The sequence below is a fragment of the Magnolia sinica genome, chromosome 12 (assembly GCF_029962835.1).
Source record: "Magnolia sinica isolate HGM2019 chromosome 12, MsV1, whole genome shotgun sequence".
Taxonomy (NCBI): domain Eukaryota; kingdom Viridiplantae; phylum Streptophyta; class Magnoliopsida; order Magnoliales; family Magnoliaceae; genus Magnolia; species Magnolia sinica.
Window position 1 is genome coordinate 79,293,580 of NC_080584.1, and position 26,334 is coordinate 79,319,913.

Consider the following 26,334-nt stretch of genomic DNA (forward strand, 5'->3'; position numbering starts at 1 on the left):
GAGGATTGCCCGGAAGTTCCCAGACTCAAGGTAACCTGTAAGGCCCTAGATTTCAGGGACCGAATAGGTATTCGGCTCCCAAATTCCCGAGTGCCACTTATGCCCAACTAGGGTTCAAATTTTGCATAATTTGTTTATTTCATAAGCAATGGAGAAAGAAAGTGGACTATACAACATAAATCAAGACCAAAATAATAAACTTATGTGCAATTACAATGCAGTAAATGGTTCTGGTAAAAGGTAATGTAAGTAAGTGTGAGGGATCGTGTCCCACAAAATGCATATATAATCTAAAAAAAATGAACTAATCCCTGCCCTGGGCCCCATCACTAGTCCTAAGGCGGTCTATGGGGATCCGCCAAAGATCTGGAAGTATAACAACTCCTCATCCACGCTCACTCCATTAAGCGCATCGAGCTTCGTAATCCCTGCTTCTAAGACAAGTTCTAATTGGTGTTTTAAAATACCATCCCAGAGTGGGACTGAGTGATCAACTCAATGGGTTTCATTAGTTACACATATCATTAATTCCATAAACGAAGTTAGTAAAAAGCATTCAAGCACAAATTCCTAATTACTCTTATTAATGCATATGCCTGATATCATGGTATAATACATGCCTTTGCCATCCAACACTCCCTCGAGCGACACCATCTAATGTTCACAATTTCCAACACTCCCTCAATGTGATCTCGACTACTGAGTCGCCATCCTAACTAATATGATGTAATGGTGAGCATGTTATCCATGTGTATTAGTTACATTCATTCATCCAGCAGTTTGGAGAAATTGGGACACCCTAATAGATCAATGCCCTATCCTGATCGCGCGACTCAGGCGGTCGTGGCTATCTTGCGCTCGTGATCCTTGACCTAGTTGGGTTCGTCACTCCTAATTTAAACATACAAAGAACAGTTGCAAGATAAAAATCTTGCTCATGGTCACTATGGGGAGGCTCGTCGCCTCAGTGTAGGCCAACAGCTCGAGCATAGAGTCCCATTCTACCATGCCTATCTCCCGAGACTTATGGGTAACAAAAAGCTAGTTATCAATGGGCTCAAAAGGACGTATGGTGACTCAGGTTCCAACAAGCATGTGCATACATGGTTAACAAACATGGTCGTCAGCTGATGAGTCAATTTATCCCTTCTAGATGAATTTTGAATCATATAACATTAGGAGTAAGTGTCCCGCGTAGTCCCACTACTGCCGATTATCCATATTTTGACTAACTAGGTCTGATTGGTCCTTGGACGACCTACCAAAGGGGTTGGCCACATGGGTTCTAGAGTTGCTAGCCAACCCAACAAAGGTGCAGTGCATTTTTGAAACATATAAAAAAAATAATTTACATTCTACTTGTAGTTGTGAGGAATTTAGACATACATAGCAATATAATACAATCATTCATCATCATAGAAGTTCATGAATTCTTTAATTGCAAGGGAAGTTCTAGATGAGCATGTGAACAAGTCTTAAATCACTTAAAATCATGGGGGAAATGGTGTACAATTCCTAATTATAGGGAAATTGAACATATATGGGAAGAATTTAGCAGTTTATCTTCTTAATTCATGTGTATAGGGGACATGCAGCAGAAATTTCCCTATTTATTTCAAAATTGGGGATGTGTTATACTTAGATTTTTATGGTAAACATAAAATCAGGTAAAGCAAGTATTGGGACAGTTGAAAATCCAACACTTCTTCCCTAATAAGGATTTATTCACTCAACACTTCTAATATACTATCATGTCCCATGCAAGTGACATGCAAAGCAAGATCTACAACCACAATCACTAAATTTCATCCTAGGTTTGATAAACGGCCACTTATAAATAATGGTCTGCACCTAGAGACGGTTGATGGCTTGCGAAGTCACTCTTAGGGTGCTTGTCCTGTGAATTTGTGTGTCGAAGCCCTTTGCCAATTTGATTTGCATGTTAGGGTACATGCAAATGACTCAATGTGCTAAAATTTGGAAAAAAGATCAGGTGGATACCTTTTGATTGCCAGCAAAGTGCTTCTAAGGCGGTTGAATCATGATCTCTAGCATGAGGTTGTGGTAGGAGAGGGAATTTTCCCAATTCCCAGCTCCTTGGAGCTCTCTCCCTCTTTACTCTCTCTCTCTCTCTCTCTCTCTCTACTCTCTTCCTACTTGCAGGAAATTCTTATGGGAGTGTGGGAGAGAGATTTTAGAGTTTTTATAGTGTGGGAGTTAGTTCAATTGGCCCTTGGGAGGCTAGTCTTAATGCATATACCCATAATGGGTGCATTTCTAGTCCCTGGGGTTGTCCCAGTGGCCCCCTGACCCATCTATGCTATGGAATAGGTGTCCCATAGTCAGATGAAGGATTGTCCTAAGTTTGGTCGCAAATGAATAAGTCAATTGATTACTTGGGCCCAATTTGTGATCAACGGTCACCATTATTCGATCAGGAGTCTAACTTGATGGACCAGAGTGGGGAAATATTCCTAATCTGTGGTTTGAGTTTGAATAAAATCTAACGGTCGAAAAGTCATAATTCGCTATCTTAGTGGTGGGGCCAATTAGTTAAATTTTAGGTTTTCTAGTTTTAGACTTTGGAGAGTCGCGCCTTTCAAGTGTTGACTTGATGATCCAAGTTGCATAGTTTAAGGTGTCTTTAAGGTTTACCATCTGCGATGGACCTCAAGTCCAGTGAGGCCCATAGTTTCGTATGGTTTCAAACTTATTGGACCTTTTATGGGTATTACATGCTCATTATAGTCTATCACAATGTGTAACTAGGTAGACCGGCGTTATGGCCCATGCCCGACCCGAACACACTTAGGCTTGTTCGCGTTAACGACTTAATTTATCCTAACTTATCGATGATGGCTCTCATACGTGTGCACAATGCAACTATCTAGTGTAGTCATACGACGGTTCCGCTAGTGGATGCCATACTGTTTGGCCTAGGTGTTGCATAGTCATAGCCCTATCGAGTCAAGGATCTGGAACTCTGACCAGAGGGCAACCAGATCCCCTGACCAAAGGTTGGAACCAAAGGACCTAATGATGGGGTCGGTCCCTAAGAAGATGAAAAAGCTGCCACTGTTTGGGGCGGCAGAAGCTCCTTATCTTGAGCGCCATTGTTAGAGTTGTCTCACTTGACGACGCTGCTAGCCTGGAATCCACGATATCGTGAATGGATTCCCCATGAAAGTCCCCTAACACAAACATACCCTTGAAACCCTCTAAAGACATGGCAGCAAGGAAAGGAAGAAGAAGGGGTAGAGAAGAAAACATACCGGAAAATGACTAAGTAAAATACCGGAAAATGACTAAGTAACCGGACTATCCACTCAGTGAACCGATAAGAACCAGGAAGGAAAAGGAAGAGAAATGAGGTCGACACAGTTAAGACTTCGTAAAACTACTGAGCGACAATTTTATTTTATTTTTTAATTTTGGGGGTATAAGAATCACAAAAGCAATGCATTCAATGTCGACATTACTTGCAAATACATGAAAGGATGCCTCGACATGCGATCTCCTCCACATGGCATTATGAGGTTTGCTCAAGGCCTGCATTAATGAAGCAATGAGAGGTGTCCTTGTATGAATCGCCCGGAGTCGGGAACATTAGGAGGGTGGTCCATGTATAGCGCTTTTATGATAGGCTGCCCATTGTCAATTTTTGGATGTATGGGCATCCCGAAGTATAGTCCCTGTAAACAGCTTTTTCCTGATATGATATGATATGAATCGAAGTTTTTGAAAAATAAAAATAAAAAATAAAAAAATAAAAAAAATAAAAAAAATAAAAAATAAATGAGAGGTGTCCTTCTATGAATTGCCGGAGGCGAAATGATGCTTGCTACTTGGTGCACATCTCCTCATATGGAACCACTATCATAATATCTTCAATAATACATCAGTTCAAATCTACTTACTTCTCAAGCTGATGAATAGAGAGCTTGAAAGTAGGGGGCCAACTGTTATAGGTAAAATCGAGATGACTTGACGTATGGGACACATGGAAAAGAGGCAATCGGAGCAGATCCTCTGAGCTACCAAAGGGTTAGAGAAGGTAAGTTGAGCAAGAAGACTCAATGACATAGCTGAAACAGTTAACTTAGCTTAAGAATGACTCTCATCAATAGAACCTCAGACAATCACCTCGACCTCAAATGCCAACCTCGACCTTTGATGCCAACATCAGGCTCAGATGCTAACCTCAAGCTCGAATGCCGACATTAGGCTCTGAATGGAAATCCATAGAGAATCTCACACCATATGTGAGTAGAATTGCCAAGCAAGATCTCAGCCAAATATCACGTAAATTGAGGCATAATTAGAAAAATACTTGAAAACATATTCCGACTCTAATACAGGTCCCTCCAGCGTATTTACTCAGATACGGAAGTCACCTAATAATACTTATAAATATATCACCCCGGTCAAGGGAAAGGTACACAACTATCACAATTCTACTATGCCAACTGTGAGTCCATACACCTAACTTATGTATCAGAGGGTCATCGGCCAGAACCGACACTCTTAGTGTATCCTTGTTCTCCATTGAAATACAGGTACCTAATGACTTATAGGAGGTGAGTTAGGGTCGGCCAAATTCGAGCAACAACTATATTGACATCCATTTATAAATCATTATATAAAATTCATGTCAGTGCTCACCCCTCAGAGTGACAGTGCCCCTTAAAGTGAACTAGCTCACCCTCGGCCATGCTATCCATACATAGTGGTGCCTCCTCATCCACTGATGGTTCACCTCATTTCTCCATGGTTTGGACATTATCACGCGTTGCATGCACCACAGATGTATGAATGTTCCGTCTGAGTGCTAGCGCATGCCCGTGTACATCTTCTGTATGGGAGAGGCAACGTAGGAATTTCTAAGCGCCAGTGCCCAATGGGATCCGTGCATACTCTAGATAAAAGGGAAGATGTAGGTGTGGGTGTAGAGGGGTTCATGGTCATTTTTGTCACAAAAATTTAAAAAATATGTTTCAAATTTAAAAAATAAGTATTTAAAAGGTGGTGTTAATTTGTTGTTCCAACGAAATCTTGGGTCTATTTTGGTAAAAGGTCCATTAAAACTCAGGGCCCACTGAAGATCTACCACTTGAATGAGTAAGGCAGCTCTTATATTAGGGGAAAAGGTGGCACAAATTCATTCGCCATGTACGATAGATTTTCAGAAGAGTTTCTGTTTCCAACATTTTGACCTTTTTTTTTATATGGACCAGACTAGTTCATGTCTCAGGACATTTAAATCACGGGACCCACCTGATGGATAGCTTGAATCTCATTACTGAGGTGCCATGCTGGGTGGCATTCCATCTATATAAGGCTTACTTCCCTTGGCCATTTAAAGACGAGACGATTGTATTTTAATCTTTGAAAAGCTTTATTTTGCATTTGCTTACTCTCCATAAACCTTTCCAAGGCCAAAAAACCCACAATTTCCTGGTATGTTTTTCCCTTTCTGACCTCTGATTTTTCTCTTAATTTTCTTCCTGTACATCTTCGTTGTTGCACAGTAGTCCCTCTTCTAATTAACATTCTCGGAGCTATAAACATAGAGCTTTTTACTTGCCGAGCTCACAGTGGGTATATGGCAAATCATCTACATGCTACTACAAGTGCCAGAGTGGCCAATGGGGTCGATTTTAGAGCCGTCCTGAAGGTTTTTTTTTTTAAAATAAAAATAAAATTTTAAACTGAAATTTCCTCTGCTTCCCCTATTTAGATTCATTTGGCCGAAAGATAAGGTCAGTCTAATTAGCAGGTGAGCCAAATCAGCAGCTGCAATATAGTTTTTCTAAGACCTGCAGGTTTATTTAATACCTTGGCCACTAGATGTGTTGACCGGCCTGATTTTTGCCACACATGAATCACATGGAGGGACCCAACCGATGGATAGCTTGGATCTTGCACCAACGTTGACAACTGGCGCGCGCACACACACACACACACACACACACACACACATATATATATATATGACGTGTGGTAGACAGCATTCGGCTCTGTCGACGGGCACCAATAACACACACACACACACACACACACACACACACATATATATATATAGGGAAATGGTATCCCCACCGTAATGTGTGTTGTTGATGTTGTTCCCTTTAGTTTATGGGATACCCAAAAAAATCAACCATACATAGAACTCAGGTGGGTCATACAGTCTAAAACCATGATAAGACATGCCTAAAACATATAAAAGTACTAGGGGGAGCCCACCTAAGTTTTGGATGCAGCTGAAAGTTAGTCCGACCCCTCATCCAAGTGGGACACAAACAATGGATAGGATGGATTTGTGAACCACATCTTAGTAGGCCCAATAAATGATTATGAATGTTTTAATGCGAGGGTAACTCCTCTCAACCGTTGTATGTGCTATAGCTCACCCAAGTCATGGTGGGTTCCACATAGCTTGCCCTCATGGGAAGTTCCCATGAGGTCCACCTCATAGTACCATTTCCATATATATATAGTTATGCTCACCCGCACACTTACACACGTGCACACCATTACACACGTGTCATGGGCGTCTAATCCGAACAGTTCATGTGATGCAGAAACCCATGAAACCTCAAGGGACAAATTTTCACCCCAATCTAAAATTATGGTGGGCCATAGCAAAGAGAAATGCAAATCAAGGGAGGAAACTGTTTTCATTTTTCATGGCCCACCAAAGTTTTGGATCAAAGTTAAAAATTTAACCTTAGAGGTTTCATGAGGTGCTGCTTCATGTGGATCGTTCAGATTTTAGAGTCAGATAACATATAATGAGTTCTCAAAAAAGTTTGCAAGAGTTCCGTGCAAAACTGGTGTGCAGCAAAGCATTCAAGGTGGACACACACAGACTATGAGGTCGACCTCATTGGAACTTCCCATGAGGGTGAGTTGTGTGGGCCCCACCGTGATGTATGTCAAACATCAATATTATGCATTTGATTGGTCCCCTTTTGGTTATAAGATATCCCAACAATCAATCAGTCATACACGGAACTTAGGTGGGCCATACCATCTAAAACTATGTGAAGACATTCCAAAAATATATAAAATCACTTGGTCGGGCCCACCTAAGTTTCGGATGCGGTGGAAATTAAAGTTGGTCTAACCTCTCATCCAAGTGGGACACACACATCTTGGTGGGCCCAATAAATGATTATGAATGTTTTAATGGGAGGGTAACCCCTCTCAAATGTTGGATGTGGTGTGGCCCAACCAAGTGATGGATTGACTTGATTTTTAACCCCGTGGTCCACCATAGAATGTTGCATTTGACTGATGAGGTAGACGTTTGACATACATCACGATTGGGCCCACATAGCTAGACCTCATGGGAAGTTCCTATGAGGTTGACCTCATAGTACCATAGTACCATTCCCCCCCCCCAACACACACACAACTTCCCATTAGGTCAAGCTGTGTGGGCTCCATCGTGATGTGTGTCGAACATCAATACCGTGCATTTGATGAGTCTCGCATAGGTTATATGATATCCTGAAAATTAGCTGTATATGGAACTCAAGTTGGCCATACCATCTAAGAAGCGAAATATTGTAGTGCCACCTCTCAACTGGACATGGGGGATGGTGATGCATCAATCAGGTCAATCCATATACTGGATGGCTTACTATAAGTAAAACCTATGGGACAGTCCTACCCATTACTTCATGGTTTATCCTCCAAGCTAGGGTTATTGATGTAGAGCAAATCACAGAAAATTTCATTACCAAGATGGACTAGAGAAGAACCGATTGGATCTTGAAAGTGACCAGGACCGATAGAACCCTAAAACAAGAGTATCTTGTGAACCGGAATGAGTTATTCGAGATACCATATATGATTTTGGGGTAGGAGAAACTAATTTAGCTGAATTTACGAGATTCCATAGATCGACGATCGAAATTCTTTTTAATTTCGTTTTTACTATTTATAACAAGCTTTAGTTCGATCATAACTATTGATCCTTTGAGCTTTAGGAGTAGTGTCCAACATGAAAATGGCTTAGAAAACTTACGAGAATAACATGGTTAGTCCAAATTGGTCACTTACTATTTTTGGCCAAAAATCATGAAGTCTAATATAAATCATGACCGTCTATGAATGGTAAACTCACTATTTATAGTAATCATGAATCTTAGGGAGTTTGATTCTGAAACTTCTTCATAGGTTTTGTATCCGTGTTTAAAGGGTTATAAATTTGTTTTTATCGATAGATCAATTAAAATTTCAATTTCTTAGAATTTATTTTATTTTTCTTGTTTTCCCTCATGGATTTGAGAAATCTCTATGAGGAGTCCAGCTAAGCTCCATGGATTCGGAATAGTTACCCCCTTGAGGAAGACAGTAATCAACCTCATCACATCCATCCTTATATCGGTTCTAGTCCCAGAATTGATGGATAGGATTGGGTGCAAATAGTGGTCCATGTGGGATTTAGAAAAATTGTTATTTTTGCTGAAAGAAACGTATGTTGTTGTACTGCTGCCTCTGGCCAAGTCTGGTGGCCTGTTGTTCTCGATTGTGGCTCTGTGCAGTTTCTATCTCTGCCTTTTCATTTTCACAGGCTGTTTCCCAGATCTGTGATGATGGTCTTCGAGTGGGTCAAGTTTTTTGGCGGCTGGTCTGTGAAGATGTTTTGTTGGAATGCTCGAAGTGGTCAGCCATTTAGTCGTAGCTCAGTCTGCAAATAGTTTTTATTTTTCTCCCTTTTGTATAGGGTCATATGATAGGCTGCCCTCAGGATTTTTGACCCGAGTTGCTGCCTGAATGTAATTAGCCCTGTTTAAATTTATTTATTTTATTTTATTTTATTTATTTATTTATTTTTTATTTTTTTAAAAGTAATCTGTAGCTTTTGTTATGTTTTTCAGAGAGGAGAGAGCAGGCATGGCTAGTCGACGAGGAAGTGATTTACCAACATTCGAAGGACGGGTCAATAACTATCCAGTTGGTGTTAAACGTGCCGGGGAAAAGCTCTTCAATTGCTTTAAAAATCCAAAGATCGGAGTCATTGGCGTCAAAGGGTTTTATGGTGTGGGGGGATGGAGGATCGTCGAATATGCAGCTCAGAAGGCAAAAGACTCTCATCTCTTTGATGTACAGATACCTGTGAAGGTATTGGAAAGGGATTTCAGCCTTACGAAGGTGCAGATGGAAATTGCATTCCAGTTGGGGTTGAAAGCTGCTGGTAGTACTGAGGACGAAATGACCTTAAAGTTTTTAGAAGTCAGACATGAAATCTATGACTTGCTGAGGGGACGAAGGTTCTTGTTAATGATAGGAAATGTGTCTGAGGGGCCGATCGACATGGAATCCTTGGGAGTTCCATTTAGAAGGTCACGGACATACGATTCCAAGGTCGTTTACGTAGGCCGTTGGGATGATGATAACATGAGCAATGTGGCCATCAAGCTGGAGGAGTCGTCCATAGATGTTTTACGCGAAGAGGCCACTAACGTAGCCCATTCTCCCAATGTTAAGGGATGTTATACTCCCGACACAGTCCTCAACTGCTTCTTCTACCTAATGTTATTCCGTGAAGAGGGATGTGAAGTAGAATGGCTGACAAGGTATTGGATGGCAGAGGGATTTATTACTCGAGGCGGGATGGAAGAAGAAGACGATTGGAGGCTTCAGCAGAAGAAGGTGGAGGCACTATTGAGAGAACTCGAGGACCATTTCATGGCATACTGCAGGAGTAACAAATGGCGACTTTCATCGAGGATTCGTATGGCATCTAGAGATCTAAAAAGTTCTTCAACTCATGATAGATTTTGGAGTGAAAGTCCACTGCCGATAGAGATTTGTGAGTGGGAAAACATTCATAGGATGAATGTATTGGTATGGGAGGAAGAAACATACCTTCCTCCTCTTGCTCCTAATTGCCCCAAACTCTCCACTTTAATTTTTACAGTAATTTCATGTAGTGGTGGTCAAAAAATCATCATACCTGACCCCTTCTTTGAGCAAATGCAGGGCCTTCGAGTCCTCGTTCTTTACCAGCTAGATAACAAATTCCTGCCTCCCTCTATTTCTTGCTTGCACAATCTCAGACTTCTGATAATAGAAGGTTGGGAAAACTTAGAGTCTCTCCCCTCTTCCTGCCAAGCTCTGCACAAGCTTGAGTTCCTTGAAGTTTCAAAATCTCATTCTTTGGAGTCAATACCGTATGAGTTCTTTATACAGATGAACAACCTTCAATTTCTCTCTCTCAATGGAAAGAAAATCAGATCACTGCCTTCCTCAGTTTCCAAGCTGTGCACACTCCGTGAACTCAAGTTAACAAGCTCTGACTCGTTAATGGAACTGCCAGATGAGAGCTTCGAGTGTATGCAGCGGCTTTGGGTTCTTGACTTGAGCAATAGTTCTAATCTGAAATCCCTTCCGTCCTCACTCTTGAAGTTGTTCAATCTTAGGCGACTCGTACTAGCAAATTGTTATTCCTTAAAGATCAAGTTGCTGCCACATTTGCAAAAGCTCACTGCTCTCGAAGAGCTTAGCCTCTGTAACTGTAATTCCCTGGAAGATATTGAGGATGTCTCTTCTTCCCTTGGAAATATCCTACCAAAGCTCCGCATGCTTGACCTTTCTGGAATTAAGGCCTTTCAGCGCCTCTCCCTAAGAGGTAATCAAAGCTTGGAATTTCAAACTTGGTTGGGCTTACAAGCCTTCAAGTACTTAGTCTTTCAGGCACCAGGCTCCAAAAGTTTCCAGAAAAAATGCATCGAACGGATCATCTACGGCGTCTAGACATGCAGTGCATGGATCACATTCTCGAGATCAACTGGGAAGGTATGAGTATTGAGCTTGAGGAGCTCAACATTGATCAGTGTGGGGCCCTTCATTTATTTACCCATAATGAATGGCCAAGAAATAGAGGTGGGGCACGAATAAGGTTAAGTAATTCAAAGCTTTTACAATCTTTCATGCGATCCTCAGATTTGTGGAGAGCCAAATGCTTCTCTCAATTCCATATCCACATCTCCCCTTGCCAAGTAGACCAACGGGGAAGAGGTGAAGGCATCCATCTCCGCCAGGGAAGAAAATTCCTTTATAAATATATCGATTCCAAGGCCCAAACATGTGATATACCATTTTCTGCAAGCTATTTTAACAGGCATTTGGATATTTGTGGAGGTACTAGTTCCCCAAACGGTATTAATGGGGTTCTCAGTCACACAGAATTATTCACTCTGTGTGACAATGCCTTTGTCCGAAGATTATCGGATTTGGGCAATGTCAAAAGAATGACGGAACTGAAAGAATGCAGAGTCGAGAAGTGCAAGCAGATGGAGAAATTCTTTGAGGGAGAGAATGCCAGATCTGACACTTTAAGTCTCCTAGAAAACGTATGGATTTCCTATCTTGCAAGACTGAAGAGCATATGTGAGGGTACTTACGGGAGCCGAAGCTTTGCAGGCCTAAAGCACATACATCTAGACTGTTGTCCTAGACTCGTCACCGTCTTCTCCTCTAGTGTGTCTTTACAAAGCCTGGAGAAGCTCGAAATCAGATTTTGCAGTAGACTAGAGGCTGTGTTTCGAGAGGATGATACCGTGCAAGGCTCCCTCCAACGATTACACACGGTATGTCTATGGGAGCTACCAAAGCTAGAGAGTATTTGCCATGGCACTTATTTGTCGGCGCTGAAGAATCTGAAGGTGAGGGGATGTAGGAAGCTGAAAAAGCTTCCTCTTTGTGTTGAGGACAATGCTTCCGGTTCTACTTCCATTGGGGGTGGTGATGGTTCTGCAAAGGTGGAAGGGGAGTTGAAATGGTGGAACAGTCTCAAATGGGAAAAGGAGAGCATCAAGCACCACATCCACTTCAAAGAATCACGCCCCTTTACCCGGCGTTGATGATTCTTCTCTCTTCGAGGTTGTGATGATCTAGTGTGTGTTTATGTTTTAATGTGTTTATTGGTTTGCATAATCTTTTTGTGTGTGAAAGCTTCCACTGCTAGTGTTCGTAGGGTCCATCAACCTCAATTTGTAAGAAGAAAGCCTCCAGAACCAGGTCTTCTTCAATGAGTGGCACCCTTTCATCAGGTTTTGATAATTCTTCTTCACTCTGGATGTGTGATTAATGGTACATATCGTGTTTGATATTCATTTGTTGTGTGTAAAATAAAGGTCTACATTTAGTTGATTACAAAGCTGTTGGTGTGGAAAATGATTTTGATTGCTTGTGACTTTATAGCCATGAAGCTTGCGTTGGTCCAATCATCAGCTAGCCCTCTCATTTTGAATAGCAAATAAAAATGATAGGGCGAGTTGATGAGTGGACCAACTTGAATTTTGGTTGTTGTCTCTCATGAAACAAATGTAAAAACATGGGTCAAATCCTCAATGAACATGCGTGTTCTCCATCTACATATAGGCAGCATGATTACATCACAAGACACACACGGTGTGGACCAACTGATGAGTGGCCTGAACAGGGCATATGCACTCAACATGAAGATGTTAAGATGTCCCAAATTGGATTTAAAGCATTTTTTGGTTCTTCTGTTTTAGTTAGAGATGGATGTTGAATTTCAATTACCAGAAGCACAGGGATATAACCAGAAAGGCACAAGTGTACTAGCATGGTTGAACCTCCATATTCACTGACCCGATTCAAGCAGCTTGTTGGTCGAGCTGGATCGATGTAGATGTCCTCAGTGAAAAATAGGCTCATCTGCTCATCTGGTGCGCCACACGTGTATATTGAGGATTCCCTGTGACCCGGAACTAAGGGTGCACACAGCTCAGTTTGGCCTAGTTCTGGGGTGAAACTGGAATTGAGCCATTCCCAACGATTCCAGGAAAAACAGAATCGGAACCGATTTGGAACCGGACCGGTTCCAAGAAAAACAGAACCCGAACCGTATCGATTGCACCCTACCGATTCAGAGCCGGACCGTAAAAAACCGGTTCTGTTCTACGGTTCTGGTCTTTTTATAATCCAATCCAATTGCATCTTTATATATATATATATATATATATATAGGGAAAAGGTACTATGCGCTCGAGCTGATGGGACCGTCCCATGAGGTCGAGTTGTGTGGGCCCCACCGTGATGCGTTTCGAACATCTACCCCATCAATCAGATGCACCATTCCATCGTGGGCCTAGGTCTTAAAAATCAAGTCAATCCGTGACTTGTGTGGGCCACACCACATACAGAAGTAGGGAGGGGCCGTGCACCATTAAAACATTCATAATCATTTTTTGGGCCCACAGAGATGTGGTTTGCAAATCCAGCCCATCCATTATGTGTGTCCCACTTGGATGAGGGTTCAGACCAAGTTTCAGCAGCATTCAAAACTCAGGTGGGCCCCACCAAGTGCTTTTATATGTTTTTGGCATGTCTTCACAGGATTTTAAATGGTATGGCGCTCCTGAGTTCCGTATACTGCTGATTTTTGGGATATCCCATAATTTAAAGGGGACCCATCAAATGCAAGGTGTTGATGGTCAACACGTATCACGGTGGGGCCACACAGCTCAACCTCACGGGAGCTTATCGCGAGGACGAGTGCATTGTACCTTTTCCCATATATATATATATATATATATATATATATATATATATATATATATATATATATATATATATAATCTAGCCAAAACATCCGGCGATGATCAAAATCCAATCCAATTGCACTGGTTTTTAGAGATAGAGAGAAGCCACGAAACAGGGGGAGAATAAATCAGGATTAGTGTTTCTTCTTCTTCTTTTTTAAAACTTTTTTTGTTCAAAAAAATTAAATTTTAAATATTTATTAACTAGGGGGTTCGGTTCTGGGTTCGAATCCAAGGTTCGGTTCTATCGTCGGGTTAACAGTCCGGTTTGGTTCTACAAAACCCAGACGGAGAACTGAACCAAACTAACAAATTCTTTGATTGTCGAAATCAGAACAGTTGTGCTTCAGAACCGAACCAAGCCGTACGGTCCGGTTTACCGGTTCCACGGTCCGGGTGCACCCATGCCAGAATACATTGATATTCCTATGCATGAGGTTGTATGGGGCCTACAAAGATGTTCGTGGCAAATCCACTCCGTCCATCTGTTTTGAAAAACCACAAGGACAGTATTCTGAAAATCAAGGATATCCAAAACTCAGGTGGGCCACACCACACAAAACATTGGGGATTGAACGCCCGCAAGTGACAAAAGTCTTTTTTTATCAGGATGATATTTGTTCCTATAGTTTATCTGAGTAGTAATAACCCTGTGGACGGTTTGGATGGCATATAAACACATGATCAGATCCAGGAAGGTTTCAATGGCGGACGTTTATGTTCCCACAGTTTTTTTTTTTTTTTTTTCGCTCACCTGGGCTTTGGATCCGCCTGATCTTTAGATTAGTATTGTATTATAGTGTTTCAAAACAGATGGACGGAGCGGATTTTTCACTGACATCTCTGTGGACACCACACGACCCCCAGCATAACTATATCTCAGTGCCCAAGGTGACCGGCAATCCGCTTCGTCGGCTCTTTCATTGGAATATCGGTCAGTGGACTAACTTCCCTAAGTGAGAGAACATATGCATGGTGTACTTAGCTTTCGATTTCTACAAATAGGGACCATGTTTCAGCAGACCATTGATTTTATGTGACTCCTTGTGGATAGCGATGACCCGAAATTTTCACAAATATGAAGGCCTTTTCTCTGGGTAGTTGAGAGTATTGATGTTTTTCCTCATCCAGAACAGATCTGCAAACCCAAACTGAATGGATATGCTTGACCTAATGGGGATATTTCAAATTGCATGGTTCATCCTCAGCGGATCCCTCTCGTACAAACCAGATCGGGATTGTACGTTGATTCACATATTCTGTACTCTTTCATACACAGGGAGATGGAAGAAAGGAGTTACTTTTTTTTATTTTTTATTTTTTTTTAATTTTTAAAACCACTAGAGATTCATTCCATTTGAAAATATACATCCATTCGGGAGTGTCCCAACAAAAAGGATTGGATCACTCCCATCATATAACTTAAATTGCACAAAAACTACCTCGGAAGGAAAAGAAAAACACAAGGTATAATCTGGTGATCCAGCTACTGTTGCCTAATTGTCCTAATGCCAATGTTATCAATGGTTAATAAGTCTGCGCATAAGTCTAGGAAGGTTGGGTCGTGAATTATACATTCTATTTGGGCATCCTTCACTAGCCATCCTCACTAAAGCATAAGCCACCAAGTTCCCCTCTCGAAAAATGTGACTAAAAAAGAGGTTAAGTGATTGCCTATAAAGCTGAATCTGTCCCAGGTAATACCAAATGTTCCACGAACTGGGATAGCGAGGATCTTTAACCGAATTAGCAATGGTCTTTGAGTCAGTCTCCACCATTATGTTGGAAAGGCCCAAGTTGGAGCAATAGTGTTAGAAGAATGACCATAGTTTCTGTGAAATGCAAAGATGAGCTTACCGTGGTGATCCCAGTAGATTCCCCTAGTGCTCGGGCTCGAATTACCCCTCGAGGAACCATCAACGTTCAATTTTAGCCAGCCTTGAGGAAGAAAGGAGTTACTTGATGCTCTGGTCGAGCATTAAGAATCATAAGCTTTCGCACAACCACCCTGGCCCTCAATTAGTGAATGCATACAAACATATATCATGAGAATTTATCTAGGAACCCATCTAATTCTTTTCGAACCCATCTAAGAACCGGACTAATTTAATTTTATATTATAACAAAATCATGTACTTAGCCTAGTTAATAAGTGAACTCTCGGTAGAACAATATGTCAATGGATCAACTCCAATTATCACCGGAATTATAATTTTTTACCAAAATTTATGAAACCCTTGTAAAATCTTCTAGAACCATGGCTCTCTCTATTTAGAGGAAAAATTAAGGTGCAGGAAATACATGAAGAAAACCCTAAACTCATAGGAGAAATCGTTAGAAGGAGAGAGAAGGCCTACGAAGGACAAACCCACCGGTAAGTTTCAATCCCTCCAATGATGATCTAAACAATGAGAGTAATTGATCAATCCGCACGATCATTGTAATTTTGATTTAGACGGAAGTTTTGATGAAAAGAAGTAGCTTTTGCACAAGTTTTTACATTATAGGAGATTTAAAAAGAAATTTTAAAAAAATAAAATTCTATTATTAAAGAAAGGTGGGAGCACACCACCGGAATCTATGTTGATTGGAAAATTGGTTGTACATCCAAATAGGCAGGCGCTAAAAAAAAAAAAAAAAAAAAAAGTCATGCCACGCCTAACATAATCTAACTATATATATAAAACCTGAAAATTAAAGTACTACGCATGTAAAGAGAACAAATAGCTTATCTCACTCCGAATATTGCTACCAAAGCAGCCAGCTCAAAAGGCCCGTAGGCTGCATGCAACCAGCCGCAAACTGCTAGACACCACTGAAAATCAAAACGGCAGCATTATCAGCCCACACGACATCAAACAGCTTCAACGGTAGAAACAATGCCAAGAATTTCTTAGAATTATTTTTATTTTCTTTTCCTCATGGATTCGAGGTTTCTCTGTGAGGAGTCCAAAGTTCTGTGGATTCGAAACAGTTATCCTCCGGAGGAAGACGGTACTCGACCTCTCGTCCTTTCCTACGTCAGTTTGGTATTAGTGAGGCTTTTGCTTAGATCTATGGCTTCTAACAATCAAAACTTTTCTGGTCCATCTTAGCCATGAAATTATCCGTGACCCGCTCTACATTAGATATTACTATAGAATTGCAGGAAAAAAAAAAAGCATTAATCGTGTGAACCCCTTTTTGTTAATTCCTTTATTTAAATACACCAAAGAATAGTTCAAGAGGGAGCAGTAGAGAGAAGATGACAAGGAGAAGGAGAGTTGTACTCTACTTGGGTTTGGTGTGACGTGACTTCCTCCAGATGCTTCTCATCTATTAGCCACATGTGTTAGTGTCAGACATGATAGATACAAGCTATCCATCACTAGTGTGCCTCCGTGTAATTAATGTATCATGTGGGAAATCGTATTAAAGCCATCTAGTTCTCTTCCGAAAAATTTACCCATATTTTCCGGCGTCTGATTTATTGGCAGATTGTCTGGACTGCTCGATAATAGAGAAGCCTTGTATTTTGCTCCTATACGTCTAAACAAAGGGAAGCCAACTAAGGGATGGCTCGATCCAACCTCTCACACGTGGGTCACATTGGCAAATGTGGTAGCTTGTAGATGGGATGGCTTATAAACTCTTTTGGGATTAAAGAAAAGAAGAAAGAAAATTAAGGACTGTTTGGATTCATGGAAAGGAGGAAAGGGGACGGTGTTTCCTGAGAAACCTTATTTCTAATAAATTATGGAAAAGTAAATATTATTTTTCAATAAATTTTGAGATATATTTTTAATTTTTTTTGTTTGTCATTGTTTGTCAAAATAATATGCTTTCTTTTTAAGAAAGAATTTCTAGATAGTCACTAGCATTGCTAGATTAGCACATGTGGAATATGTTAAGTGTTTGAAAATTGATAGTGGAACGTGTGACTTGCTAAACACGTGGGTACTTGAAGTTGAATTAATATTGTAGCACACATGTTGTACATATGATGTGCTTGAAGCTGTATGATAGTGCATCCGACAGAAAATGACACGCATTGATACATTTGACATACAGGTACCTGATGCTAGATGGCAATATGTGCAAACTAGCTCTATTGTTGCATTTAGTAATTGTCTAATGTGTATTTGTCCATGTTACACCATTAATATAGAAAAAATAAAATTCGTAATTACCAGAAATAACAAAATTCTAATTCTAATCAAACTTTTCTAAAACTAATTTCTAAAAATTTATAAAAAAATAAACTTTTGCTAGAAGAGTCCTAACAGGATTACAAGTTGTTTCTAAAAAGGAAGAAAATTTAAAACTCTAAACATAAGAACACATTAAAAAATTCAGAACAGTTCACCTTGGATGGCCCGTGTCAGTAAAGATGGATAGATTGTGTGCCTGTAATGATACTCGGATCAAAACTTATGGCTAATTTACAATTCATCTTCTCTTGGTCCAACCATATCCAAGTCCTATATCATTGATAAGCCAAGCCTAGCAATGCCATGCTCAAATAAGTTGGACTCGTGTACAGCTCTACCCATGCAACGGAGGAAGCTCTTTTTCTTTTTTCTATTTTCTTTTTCACTTTTATTCGTTTTTTCTTTTTACTTTTTCTCTATCCATGTAACTGGTCTGCACATTTATAGTCCGTCCAGCGCATAATTGACCATGTGTCCATTTGTATGACATCCAAAAGGCTGACCATAGCGTGAATATTAGCTGGAGTAAAATTACACCAACCACTCATCCAGTGGGCTATGTGCTCTGAATTAGAACCATTGCTGTCCATGTTTCCTTTTCGGTATGTTCACAGTCAGATTGTATCTGGCTGGTTTTGCGTTATATATTCTTGATGAAGATCGGAGGTATGTGAGAGGCCGGATCCACTGACGTGGGTGGGACCCTGACTATGGGGCTCACATTGATGTACGTGACCTAAATCCACACCGTCTGACCATTTTGAGAGCTCATTTTTGGGTATTATCCCGAAAATAATCTGACTAAAATCTTAGGTGGACCACACCACAGGAAACAGTCCTGATTGAATCCTAACCATTAAAAACTTCATGCATTCTACAGAAATGTTTATTTTCCATCGGACCTGTTGATAAGGTCACAAACACCTAAATGAAGAGACCACACAAATATCATCTTGATCCATAGCTTTTGTGGCCCACCAGAAGTTTTTAATGGTCAATCACCACCGTCGCCTGTACTATGGTCCGTTTGGGATTTGGAACTGCTTCATTTTTTTTCTTCCCACATTAAAATGAATTTTCAACACAGATGGACGGCGTAGATTTAGTCACATACATCTCAGTTAGCCGCCACATACCTCATCCGGGTCTCACCTAATTCGCTTCTATTCTTGATGGTGGAATGAACCTATACGGAGGGTTACATGTTTCATACAATCGCACGTGTGCAGCAATCCACCAGTCAGATCGTAAGCCCATCTGCTTGAATGGGAGAAAGCTGGACTCGGATTCGGTAGCGATCCGTCCCGTACCATGGCCCGCCATGATGTAAGTGTTTTATATACACCGTCCATCAACTTTTACGGATCATGTTAGGGCATGAACCAAAAACGGATGAATATCTAAAGCCTTAAGTGGACCAAACCATAGGAAGCAATGGAGATTGAATCCCTACCGTTGAAAACTTCTTGTTGGCCACAGAAGTTTTGGAACAAGATATTTGTGTTTTCCCATCATCTATATTTATGTGACTTTGTGAACAGGTTGGATTGCAAATAGACATTGTGGTGGGCCTTATAATGGTTTCAGTAGCAATCGTCATTCCCCTTACTGTTTTTGGTGATTTGATTAACTTTATCTTTGGATCTGCCTTATTTTTATAATTCATGCCCTAAATGAGGCAAGCGGATTGCCTAGTAACTCACTATGCTTAGCGTACTGATTAAACCCCGCGGAGTCCACATGATATGTGTATTTTATCCGCTCCATCTATCCATTTTACCGGATAATTTTATGGCTTGAACCAAAATGAAGCATATCCAATGTTCAAATGGACCACACTATAGGAAACACTTGAATTGAACTTCTACCATTGAAAATTTCTTATGAGCCACAGAAGTTTTGGATGAAGCTTATATTTGTGTTCCATTCATCCATGTCTGTATAATCTTATGAATAGACTGGATGACAAATAAACATCACTGTTGGGCCTAATATGGTTTCAACGGTGGAAATCATTATCGTCGCTGTTTCGTGTGGTATGATCCACTTGATCTTTGTATATGCTTCAATTTTGGGTTCAACCCCTTAAATTAGATGGAAAAAAATGGATGGATTGCATGGATAGACCACATACATTAAAACGAGGTGAAAAAGATGGATGAACGGCCTTGAGAAAACCCATGCATCATGCTGGGGCCCACAGAGCTTTCCAGTGCCGTGACTAATACTACTCTCGGTAACAGAGGGTCACTACCGAATCCGAGTCCAAGAAAGTTAACAGTCCCAGACGCGATAGTATAAAGTCGAATATAAACCCCACTACATGTGCTAGGTACGGAGACATCGGATCCAAGCACTCAAGGTGGTTGATCAAACCGTTCACATTATTTTGACATTTCAGATAAGTCCGTTCATTAAGGGGGCAAACTTAGTTATGCTAAACCATATAAATGTTTCTAAGATAATGTACAGCTGGTATAAGTGGACCATGGTCATATTCAGAATGGGACCCACCCGTTAACTTGATTTTCATGCCATGTGCCATGTTGGCACAGGCGGTGGCTTTCCACGTCTATATAAATAGGTAGGTGTCTTTGCCGATTTAGATATTATACTTTGATCTTTTGGAGCCCTTTAACATTTGCCTACTCTCACCTTTCCTTCCTCAGCCAGCTATCCAAGTTTCGGGTATGCTTCTCTTGCTTACACTGATTTTTCCCCTCAGTTCTCATCTACTCTTTTGTTTACATTGTCAAGGCCAGCAATTATCGTTACAAGCGTGTGTAAGGCTGCCCATCTACAAGCTACTATATCTGCGGTTGTGGACCATGGTTTACAGGATCAAAGCCGTCCATTGGATTTTATTTTTTATTTTTTATTTATCTTTTCTGGAAAAGGTGAGATCTCATCACCTCCTGGAATTTATTAATAGGAAAAGAGGGACATACACCTATCTGGATAGAGAATAAACATCACCTAGCTAAATTCCTTTTGTTTTCTAATAGTGAAGTGTTAGATATGATAGGCTGGTTTATCTTCCTTTACTGTGAGGGGTCAGCCAGAATGTGAATCTGCCTGTACATTTGCACCTTATAAGAAATAGAATCATCTTTAAGAAAAAATAATAATATTGTCGTGGCATTATTTTTGTTTTTCACATGAAATGCTTATGTACAAATCCTGATGTACTCCACCTTTGGACGCCACAAAAAGGAAAAAGAAAAAGAAAAAGAAAAAGAAAAAAATTTCACCTGCCCCCTTACGACCCAGATTTCAAGTACTTAATCTACTTAAATCATGGCATGGATCTTGATCCCAAATACATGCCAAGTTCTCGAAATCTGGATTGTGACATGCCTACTTCAATTCAATCCGACAAAATGCTTCCAATGGCCACTCGTCCATAACCAAGCATCTTCATACATCTTTGGACACCTCATGAGCCTCCCAAGATTCCTTGGGAGGCTGCCTGCTACAAGTTTGCCATATAAATCTGGCCTTTTTCTCTCCTTAGTTGGGCCACACACACACACCCAAAAAAAAATAAAAAAAAAGAAGCAGCAGAAGACTGGCTAAAAGAAGTTACTCGACCGATAACTTGAGGTTTTTTTTTTTTTTCTTGGGTGTGTGTGGCTCACCTGACAGTGAAATATCTGGGTTTTTGGATATGCATGCATGTTTGCAGTTGTACGTGTGATTTGGATATGCATGTCTCAGACAGGTGTGGAGTTTACCAACCTCATATTAGAGTAATTAATATCGACTAATCTGTCAAGTCCCTTTTAATGTAGCCTAATTTTCCCGGATATGTACTGGTGATGTGATCTGGATCATAAAGTTAACTAGTTCATTTTCACTCCCATAGTAGTTAGGAAGGACACTCCATGTAGGCCGTCAATTTTGGCTTTGTGCGAAGGTACACAACATTGCAGAGATACTGCAGATTTCTTTTGACCCGCCCATCCACGCTCTTGAAGTGGTATCAAAGGAACCCATGAATAATCTCTGATTTGTAACGACAATCAATGTAATGTAAGTGATCGTTTTCCCACTTTAAATTTTATTGTGTATAATGCTTTTGTGTCAATTAAATATGTATATCAAGGTATTGTGCCTTTTCTAGATTAAAATCCAATCACAAAATGTGATGAGAGATATGAAAATGAGAGGGAATTAAAAGCATATAGATCGAATAAAAGACTGGGTATGAAGAGAAATTTTTTTTTTATTATTAAAAAAAGAAAAAAAAAGAAAAAAAGGTGGGAACGAGAGCTTTAACTGCCCCTGCAATTAGAAACTGCCAGCGTAAGTGTGCTTTTTTGACAGATGAACTTGTAAAAATACTCTCATTTGTTTTCTTCAATTAGTAGTAAAAATCATTACTTGTGAGGCCTAGAAGGCATGTGCATAACATCCAACCCATCACACATACGCACCATACCATGCTGATGATATGAACAAAATATCAGGTCAGTAAATTTATCTCATAGGGTACAATTGAATTGGGATATTTTGAATAGTTTATAACATTATATATGGAATGCCCCATCTTATGTAGTAAGCTTGATGTGCATTTATTGGATGGGTTGGATGTCAGACAAATACCACATACCCCCTTATGCAGTCAAGTATTATTATTATTTTTTTCCAATTCTCAAGCAGATTTCCCTTGCATCCCCGGAGGTTTTTTTTTTTTGGTTGGACAAAGTGGGGCTGGGTAGCCTGAGAGTGGGATAACTTCTTTTTGTCAGTCTTTCTTTCCTACGATGGAAGGCCCTTTCGCCTTTTGATCCCAGGCCCGCCCGAAATCTCACTACAAGAAAACTGGCCTTTAGCGGCGGTCAAAACCGCCGATAAAGCCCCACAAAACCGCCGGAAAATCCTAACTGCCGGTAAAGCCTCGGTCCGTAAAGGATTTACCGGCGGTCAGGACCTTTACTGACGATTGTGCTGGACGCCGCTAAATCGTCACTTTTTGCTACACTACCAGAAAATTGGTAAAAAGCTACGAATAAAATCCGTAGCTAAAGATGACTAGCCCACAGTGCGACCGTAGCCATTAGTACTATAGCTCTTTAAAAGTTTGCTACGAATGAAATCTGTAGGGATCATGGCCACTGAAAATCCGTAGCAATGGAGAAAATCTTTCTCATCAAAAAGTACAAAAAACAAAAGAAAAAGAAAAGGTGACCCACATGCATCTAGTTCTTTCTTTTTTCTTTTTTTTTAAAACACCAGTCTAAACAGCTAACATACCTTGGTTAATGTCAATAATCTCCTTGTTGCCAATGATTGCCATTGTTTCCAAGGGACTCGTTTCTTCTGTCGATCTTTGTTGAGCTGTCTAGCAGTAAAAGGCATCAGCACCAGTATTTCGGAGTCCTTCAGCAGGTTCAGGCCCTCAATGATATTGAGGTTCACCACCTGTGAGCGACGGTTCTCTGTTTTGTCTACCAGAAGCTCAATCTTCTCACCACGGTCCAGAACCTGCACAAAGGGAGATTACAATGGGTTTATGTTGTTCTGCACATCACAAGATTTAAATAATTTGGAGGCTTCAAAAGACAGGGCTGCATGGAGGACACTAATCTTGGCATTTGGGTGGCCCAAGGAAAAAGATTTTCCTAACTGCACAAAAAATAAATCCAATATATTCAAGTCAATGCCATCCATGCTTATATTATTTAAATCATAATTTTAAAACTGTCTTTATCTCTACATATAAGACTGTTGATTTAGAGAGACTATGGGACCATTGAAACTCCATTAGTTTCAAGGTTTTTGTCTTCCCTATGTTGTTGAAGATCTACTAGGTTCAACATATATTTCATAGGCCACAAAATGAAGATCACAAAATGACAGAGAGAGACAGTGGAAGAATTGTTATTCCTTTACAATGCCCGCACATAGATTGGAATCCTTGGAACCAGCTGAATGTGAGCCGAGCTTCAAGTGGTTTAGGAATAGAATTTACAAGAACCATTCTGGACTTAGACGACTACCTCCTATAAGGCTTAGATGATGATGATGATGAAGGTTAAAAGAAAAAAAAAAAAAACACAACAGCATAAGAACTGCACAACCTCGGCTGCAAAATTTTCTACTTAGGTGCCACTGTCACTTTGAATTGTGTTTTTGATTTGTGCTCCTGCTCCTGCCTCCTAGCTGTTCATACTTGCTAACATTTTGAAGCTGAAGCTTCTCAATTCCCATGCTTAAATCAGTTCCTGCTTACCTTCACACTTGGTGATTACTTGCACACCAACAAAAAGACCATTACCGTGGGCCCTACCTGTGGAAGTATGGAGCTTCCAATAGAGAAAAGAATGTTTTGAAACAGGTCCGCTTGAGGTGTGAAACAACTTCACTCTTATGCCAGAAGTTTTAGGCAATGTAGGTTACTTTATGGAAAGCTTTGTTCTTGCACCTTACGCTATATTGGCACATGTGGCTGCATGTTGTTGTGCACTCATGTGTGGGCTTAACAAATCTCACCCAGAACTTGTGCTTAGGTCTAAGAAGCAGGTTGGTTGTAAATGCAGATTTGAAATATTTGGGTTTAAAGAAGCTGTGTTTTCTTGACTCGACTCCTTTTGAAGCAAGTGAATGACCAAAGCGGAATTCTAATATTTGGGTCGATGCAAGTTCCAAGAAGCTCCTTAGTCCTTCCTCAAGGTGCATGTGGCAAACATCTCTGAAGCAACTTCCATGAAGCTCCTACATCAAAGTACACGTGGCAAACATCTCTGATGCAAGTTCTATTAAGCTCCTACATCAAAGTACATGTGGCAAACATCTCTAATGCTTAGGAGTATTGATCTGATGGGTCACATGTGGATAGACTAACGGCCGAAAATCATAGTGAGAAAACTGCTTACACTAAAAGTTACTTTTCAATAAAAGATCAATTAATGTTTTCAATGATTTCAATTAGGAAATCGACACTACAAATCCCTAATTAGGGATTCGAAACTCAAAAATTCCCTGGTAGGTGCTAAGATGAGGACAATAGGGCCTTCAGCTTGTTCTGGTCCATAATCAGCAAAAAGAAAAAAAAACAGATAAATGAAATGTAGACAGTTGGATAACTACAACTGTCAATGGACAAGGCTTGGGCTTAGCAAAATTGAAATTTTGAATAGGGCCAGCCAGATAGGCACATCCAATCAGCTCAAAATCCACACCAAAGGCAACCCAGGCCCAACTCATTAACAACCATATGGATAACAATATTAAAAATGAAAATTTATATCAAATACAAGCAACTTCAATCTCCCTATAAATAGTAACAAGTGGGTGTGGCTTTGCATTTATATGAACCAATCTGAGAACTCCAGTGTGAGATCCAGACCATTCATCCAGTGGGCTCAATGGTGAATATTCCCAAGCTCATTCCAGTCCACGCACTTGGTGGCCCACACATGTATGAAACAATAGTTGGTTAGAAAATCAAATGTTCCTCATTCAATATACATGCGCAGCCACCCTGTGGATGAACTGGCCTGATTTTTGGAATAGGGGGCATTCACCTTGGGGCCTACCTTATGAAGGGCCCGAATCTCACATGCGTTTGACTACTTGTCTTGCATTTGCAGATGGATGTTTGCAAGCAGCATGTCTTAAAAATTAGGATTCTTTATGTGTGTGGAGTAGGCATACAGTTAATGCTATCATACCAGCCACTGCACCAATTCTGAAACCCTTCGCAGCAAATTCACCACTGAAATGAATTTGGTGCAAGGATGACAGATTTATACCCCTTTGTATGTCTTTCACCTTTCAGACATTTGCAGCACTATTAGTTGACTAATATTAGATAAAATAGAGATGTTAACTCTACAAAGTTCGGAAACTTCCAATTTTAACACCATGCTTTTCTGCAGGTGTAATATACACGAAAAAGGTCAAGAGAATAACAGAGATCAAAGGGGCGATCGCGGGCACCTAGAAAAGGCTCTTCTTCTTCTTCCCCTGTAACAATTTTGAGTCATGTAAGAAGGAAACCTTCCACAAGCATGGAGTCCAAGGAATATGAAGCAAAGAGAAAAAACTTACAATGTATTTGGTAACTAGAAGGAAAACCAAGAAGACTGATCCTATGAGGATTTTCTACCAATTCCACTGCGAATGTAGTAGAAGAAAACAGTCAGTGAGGAAAAATGACAGCAATCTGTACTTCTAAACTCATTAGCTTAGGGAAATTTAGTTTTGGCTTGACTGAGTCATTGGACAACCTAATTGACTTATCATGGTTGCTAGTTTTGAGTTGGTTGGTTTCCATCTCAAATCCAAGCTTTTAAACACTATCAATAACAGTCGTTTTCAGTAGATTTTCATACCCCGTGATGTACAAAACTCCATACCAAACACAAAACCGGAATTATATCCATCTTCTTAGTAAAATTCTTTATGCCAAGGAAATCTTTGAGCTGTTACAGAGCAATTGTGATGGCTGCCCCACCAATGAACCTAACAATGGCCGCATGAGATAGGAAGTCGATCAAGAATGCTAATATGTAAACATTTCCAGAATCGTCAATGTTATAACAAAAAATACTGAC

General features: G+C 40.4%; 1 long non-coding RNA gene across 1 annotated transcript; it reads right to left on the reverse strand.

Moving 5' to 3' along the window:
- Window positions 1-23,004: 23,004 nt before the first annotated feature.
- LOC131220661 (uncharacterized) lies at window positions 23,005-23,448 on the reverse strand. The gene is made up of 2 exons (XR_009158762.1): window positions 23,209-23,448; window positions 23,005-23,173 (listed from the first exon to the last, which is right to left on the reverse strand). It is a non-coding gene; the product is annotated as an uncharacterized LOC131220661 (long non-coding RNA).
- Window positions 23,449-26,334: the final 2,886 nt, after the last annotated feature.